The sequence below is a fragment of the Triticum urartu genome, chromosome 3 (genome assembly GCF_003073215.2).
Source record: "Triticum urartu cultivar G1812 chromosome 3, Tu2.1, whole genome shotgun sequence".
Lineage (NCBI taxonomy): Eukaryota > Viridiplantae > Streptophyta > Magnoliopsida > Poales > Poaceae > Triticum > Triticum urartu.
This window is the reverse complement of record NC_053024.1, coordinates 44182731-44189514: the sequence shown is the minus strand read 5'-3', so window position 1 is coordinate 44189514 and position 6784 is coordinate 44182731. Positions and strand designations below refer to the sequence as shown.

At 45.2% G+C, this 6784-nt stretch overlaps 1 long non-coding RNA gene across 1 annotated transcript; it reads right to left on the bottom strand.

Annotated features, from left to right (window-relative positions):
• Positions 1-1661: 1661 nt before the first annotated feature.
• On the bottom strand, positions 1662-2448 carry LOC125547870. Its single transcript, XR_007300816.1, has 3 exons — positions 2343-2448; positions 2041-2110; positions 1662-1842 (listed from the first exon to the last, which is right to left on the bottom strand). It is a non-coding gene; the product is annotated as an uncharacterized LOC125547870 (long non-coding RNA).
• Between the last annotated feature and the right edge of the window lie 4336 nt (positions 2449-6784).

The window sequence follows — 6784 nt, the reverse complement described above, 5'->3', positions numbered from 1 at the left end:
GGGGGGGGGGGGGGGGGGGGGGTCTAGCCCCTGCTCGCCCCCTGTCTCCGCCCCTGCGCGCAGCGGAGGGTGTCGAGAGTGGCAGCTGCCTCCGCCTCGGCGCGAGCGTAGTGGCCGCGCGAATCGAGGCAGCACACGAAGCGGTCATGCTGGAGCATTACGCTATGCACAGATGTGTAGGCAAGTAACAAAGATTGGTCAAAGGGAAACAAATTATCCAAAAGAAGAAAGGTTTTATATATTTTCAGCGTACCCAGCCATAAAATCAGATGCTTCTTGATTAACAAAATGAACACACAATTAAGCGGGTATAGGAGGTGTACAATCATGTACTGACAAAAATCAGAGGGGTTAGATTATGTTCAAATGAGATAAATCATCAAGGTTCCAATGATAGAAAACGTTGGGCCCGGTGCACTGATTAATGTTATAGCACACAAGCAAGCTAGACATCTTCGTCTGGAGCGAATACTTTCTTCTTCCTATATTATCAAAGGTGTCTAAAAGTATGAAGACTGGAATCAAAAAATAACAGGAGACAAAACATAAGTAAGCACTCATTGCAATGTACCTGATCAATCAGTATTAGGTTGTGAAACAAGGGCAGGCAAAAAGAAATGAAAAATAATTTGATAATTGATGTAGCCTTACTATACCGGCCATTGAAACGAATCACCAACCAAGATCTTTAATTTTTTGATGAATGCTTGTTGGGTTCTAAAGAAGGGTGAAAGGAACCTTAGCAGAAGACGATGCCTATCCATTGGTTTTACAACTTCTGTCAAACTACATTAGCATGATATCTATGTGAGGTTCACGCATTCAAAAATATGGCCAGCTATAATTCTATGGTCTGTAATTCTACAGAACCAGATAAATGTTTTGGAATGGCTAAAGATAACAAGAAAAACAAAATTAGTAAATTTCGGCCAACAAAGCAGAAGTCCGGGATTACTGATTTGGTGTCAGCCTATTTCTTAAATCACAAAGTAGCATGGCTAGACAACCTTTCTTTGAGCAAAGTGAGCATAACAGCCACCCATTAAATGCAGTTATGAAGGAAAATTGGCAACCTAACTATAATTGCATAACAACTTATTTTCCAGCAGAAACTACATCATTTCATAGGCCAACCTGGAAGCAAGGATTCACCTTAAATGAAGAAGGAAGCCGAAGACACGCACATTATAGCAGCAACAAGAGAACTTCCAAGAATTTATAGACTAAAAAAACTCACAGAAACTCCACTATGTGGGACAAACTCACAATTGGTGAGGTTGGTGAGCAATTGCACAGGGACACGGTTAAGAAAGCAAACTCAAGAACCTGATTCTAAAAATTGGCAAGCATGAGATATTACAATTGGCGAGTGTGAAATATTAGATGCTAAGCAGGCAAATTCAAGAAGATGATTCTAACAACTACCTCTAGGAAAGTAGTCTAGAATTCATGTAACATGTGGTGTTCTCTGAATAATTGAGAAAAACAGATGAAACATTAGAAGACGGTAAGAAATAATTTTATATTGCATAATAAGAATACTTAATGAAGCATTGGGGCATAAGAATACTAAATGACTCCATGGTCAACTCTTTAGCAAGATCTGCACTTCAATCCAAAAGTAAGAGATGCCTGTTGCTGATCACTTGCTAAACGATGAAACATTCATACGGACATTATCACTAACTGGTAAACTGGCACACAAAATACACATGCACGAGGTAATAGCTCTATGGGCGTCAAAAACATCACCGATCCATACCTGCACACGAATTGATGAACAAAGGTGAGGACACACGTGGCTGGCAAGGTAGGAGGAAGCATTGGCAGGTAAGGAGGGAACTGCAACCAAGGGAACCATAGAGAACATCAGTGGCGGGCACAACAATGGAAGAAATTGAATAAGCTAATTCTTTTAGTGTTCAGAAGTACTGTACAAAATAACCAAATGCCACCACTAATTCTTTAGCATGTACCATAATCAAGCATCATTGGAAATTTCATTTAGCAGGGAATCTAAAAGGAGAGAGATAAATATACCAATTGACATGGAAGATCTTATTGTGCTTGTTTGCATTCTCAAATCACCGTGTTGATGTTAAATTTATTCCTGAAGATAGAACTAAGGCATCACAAAATATTTGAATGACTGGAGCGTAGAGGAATCTGGGAAGCTACATCAGTGTTCAGGTTCACCCATGAACGAAATGATATCACCCCCTACCAAATCCAGCAATCAGTTCAGTGCGGATGCACTAAACGCCAGAATCTGAACCTAGCCAAGCATAAATTTGCCATTCAACAAGAGAAAATTGAAATTATGGGCTGGAGGAAGTACGCACTAGGATGGTACTTCTCGACCAGCAGCATCACCATGCCATCCCCAGCTTATGCATTTTTTACAACGTCATCTTCAAACAGTAGCTAGCATATGCAGTTTGGCAAGGAATGAATAGTCTGTGTGACACTCCAAAATTTTTCATTTGGTTTTCAGCAAAAACTATGTTGGATTTGAAGAAGGTCATTTAAATTCTTCCAAAAACCTCTCTCTCAAAACTTTTTCCCCCTTGGCAAGGATTTTATTTTGGTATCTTCTTCAGCCTTGGTGTTTGGTTATTTTTAAAACCTTTCTTCTGGTTGTTTCCTTCTCAAATATATTTTTGGAATTTAATTATTTTCTTTTAAAAAGAAATCCTACGAGTATTGGGGCTTGTTTCATTTTTGAAACCACCCATGGTTTTACCATGTCTCTTGTGGTAAATCTTTCCAAAACCCCTTCCCCCCCCCACTTTGGGGCAATCCAAACTTTCTGTTCCAACAAGTCCAACCCATTTTTGGATTTTATTTCTTTTATTCTATTCCCCAAAACAAATCTGTCATTTATTTTAAGCCTAGGTGATTTGCAAAGCAAGTACCTATTTGCCTTTGAGTTTTGATCTCAAACCAACTCCTCTGGATAGTCCTTAGCACCCACAACCTAGAACCATCAAGATCCACTCTTCTTCTTTTCAAAATTTTCAAGTTTCAGCCTCTGCAAGTTTGGACCAGATTTGTCAAATTTGGTGAAATTCATATTTCCTCTTCTCCAAAAATTCTATCAAAATTCAGGCAGCCCCCAGATGCAATGAGAGGCCACCCCACCAAAAATCAGCTCAAGGAAAATTCTTCTCATGCCAAAATCATTTCGTCGAACACTTGGCCGGCACTGTTCCTGCACACTTTCAGAAAATTCAGAATTTCAGATTTCAGTCAGTGTCGTTTTTCGTCAGTGACTTGTCATCGATCACCAGTGCACCCTGGCGCGTTGCGCTCGGCCTCTCCTCCCTGGCCAGAGCACCGCACGCCCCCTTGGACGGGCACAGGCGTCGGTGGTGGCGAGCATCGCCGGAGTTGGCAGCTTCTGCGGTGGCAAAGCCACCCGTGGCGGCCAGCGAGAGCCCGTGCCAGCTTGCTACGCCGTTCGGCGCCGCCCAACGCTCCCTAGCCCTCCATGTGGCCTCATGCACGCCAGCGCACACCGCAGCACCGTCGCCGTGGCCCGGCAAGCACAGGACACGCCCTCTGCCGCCGACGGGCCCGCGCCGCCCCGTTCCGTCGAATCCACCCAGGGCTCCTAATCCAAGCTCGTTTAGCGCCTAAACGGAACCAGTGGAACTCCACGTTGACGCCCAACTCCCTAAACTTCCCCGACCAAGCTCTGCGCCACCGTAACCTTCGCCGGAGAACTCCGTTCACGGCCACCGCCTCGGATCGCCTATAAAAAGGGGCCCCGAGCTCGCTCACGAGCACACACCATCACTGCACCTCTCCAGGACCCCGCCAAGCCACCAGGAGGACCTCGAGGAGGTCTCCTCCCCCAACTCCGGCCGCCCCGATCCGCCTCGGCCACCAGCTTGAATCGCTTCGCTCTCCCCGACGAGATCCCGCTCCACCCGAGCCACCGTCCGCCGGAGCAAGGGCCGCCGTCGACGTAGAGCTCGCCGGCGACCACCACCACCGCCAACCGACGCGGAAGGACACGCTGAGCTCGGAGATACCGAAGGAGGTGACGGAACCGTGAACTTCACCGAGCTAGGCTCCGACTATTCTGAACCAGGCAAGCATGTTTGAACTTTTGATATGACGAGTGTCTTTGGCATGTTTGCATTAAGTAGTTTCATGGCATGTTTATGAGCATATCAATGAATGTCATATTACATGCAAAGTTGAGGCAAGTGAGTTTCGAAAATCCATAAGTTGTTGGACGTGAGTTTGCATGGCCATGTGATGGCATGAGAATGGGTAAGATGGCAGTGTTGTAGCATGCCAGTCTTATGCCAGACTATTTGACTCTAGTGTCAACATGAATCAGTCCAGTTTCCATCCGTTTTCCCTTCCTCTACTACCACATGTTTTCCGCAAGGAATATGGCTTAGTTGTTGGGGAACATGGTAATTTCAAAAAATTTCCTACGCACACGCAAGATCATGGTGATGCATAGCAACGAGAGGGGGAGAGTGTGATCTACGTACCGTTGTAGATCGACAACGGAAGCGTTAACTTGGTTCATGTAGTCGTACGTCTTCGCGGCCCGACCGATCAAGCACCGAAACTACGGCACCTCCGAGTTCTAGCACACGTTCAGCTCGATGACGATCCCCGGACTCCGATCCAGCAAAGTGTCGGGGAAGAGTTCCGTCAACACGACGGCGTGGTGATGATCTTGATGTACTATTGTCGCAGGGCTTCGCCTAAGCACCGCTACAATATTATCGAGGACTATGGTGGAAGTGGGCACCGCACACGGCTAAGAATATGATCACGTGGATCAACTTGTGTCTCTAGGGGTGCCCCGTGCCTCCGTATATAAAGGTTCGAAAGGGGGGGCTGGCCGGCCAAGAGGTGGCGCGCCAGGAGGAGTCCTACTCCTTCCGGGAGTAGGACTCCCCCCTTTCCTAGTTGGAATAGGATTCGTGGAGGGGGGAAAAGAGGAGAGAGAGGAGGAAGGGGGGCCGGCCCCCTCTCCTTGTCCAATTCGGACCAAGGGGGGGGGGGCGCGCGGCCCATCTCTAGCCACCTCTCCTCTCTTCCACTAAGGCCCACTAAGGCCCATATACCTCCCGGGGGTTCCGGTAACCTCCCGGTACTCCGGTAAAATCCCGATTTCACCCGGAACACTTCCGATATCCAAAAATAGGCTTCCAATATATCAATCTTTATGTCTCGACCATTTCGAGACTCCTCGTCATGTCCGTGATCACATCCGGGACTCGGAACAACCTTCGGTACATCAAAATACATAAAATCATAATATAACTGTCATCGTAACCTTAAGCGTGCGGACCCTACGGGTTCGAGAACAATGTAGACATGACCGAGACATGTCTCCGGTCAATAACCAATAGCGGAACCTGGATGCTCATATTGGCTCCTACATATTCTACGAAGATCTTTTATCGGTCAGACCGCATAACAACATACGTTGTTCCCTTTGTCATCGGTATGTTACTTGCCCAAGATTCGATCGTCGGTATCCAATACCTAGTTCAATTTCGTTACCGGCAAGTCTCTTTACTCGTTCCGTAATACATCATCCCGCAACTAACTCATTAGTTGCAATGCTTGCAAGGCTTAAGTGATGTGCATTACCGAGAGGGCCCAGAGATACCTCTCCGACAATCGGAGTGACAAATCCTAATCTCGAAATACGCCAACCCAACATGTACCTTTGGAGACACCTGTAGAGCTCCTTTATAATCACCCAGTTACGTTGTGACGTGTTGGTAGCACACAAAGTGTTCCTCCGGTAAACGGGAGTTGCATAATCTCATAGTCATAGGAACATGTATAAGTCATGAAGAAAGCAATAGCAACATACTAAACGATCGGGTGCTAAGCTAATGGAATGGGTCATGTCAATCAGATCATTCAAACTAATGATGTGATCCCGTTAATCAAATAACAACTCTTTGTCTATGGTTAGGAAACATAACCATCTTTGATTAACGAGCTAGTCAAGTAGAGGCATACTAGTGACACTCTGTTTGTCTATGTATTCACACATGTATTATGTTTCCGGTTAATACAATTATAGCATGAATAATAAACATTTATCATGAAATAAGGAAATAAATAATAACTTTATTATTGCCTCTAGGGCATATTTCCTTCAGTCTCCCACTTGCACTAGAGTCAATAATCTAGTTCACATCGCCATGTGATCTAACATCAATAGTTCACATCTTTATGTTAACACCCATAGTTCACATCGATATGTGACCAACACCCAAAGGGTTTACTAGAGTTAGTAATCTAGTTCACATTGCTATGTGATTAACACCCAAAGAGTACTAAGGTGTGATCATGTTTTGCCTGTGAGAGAAGTTTAGTCAACGGGTCTGCCATATTCAGATCCGTAAGTATTTTGCAATTTTCTATGTCAACAATGCTCTGCACGGAGCTACTCTAGCTAATTGCTCCCACTTTCAATATGTATCCAGATTGAGACTTAGAGTCATCTGGATCAGTGTCAAAGCTTGCATCAACGTAACCTTTTACGGTGAGCTCTTTGTCACCTCCATATACGAGAAACATATCCTTAGTCCTTTTCAGGTATTTCAGGATGTTCTTGACCGCTGTCCAGTGATCCACTCCTGGATTACTTTGGTACCTCCCTGCTAAACTTATAGCAAGGCACACATCAGGTCTGGTACACAACATTGCATACATGATAGAGCCTATGGCTGAAGCATAGGGAACATCTTTCATTTTCTCTCTATCTTCTACAGTGGTCGGGCATTGAGTC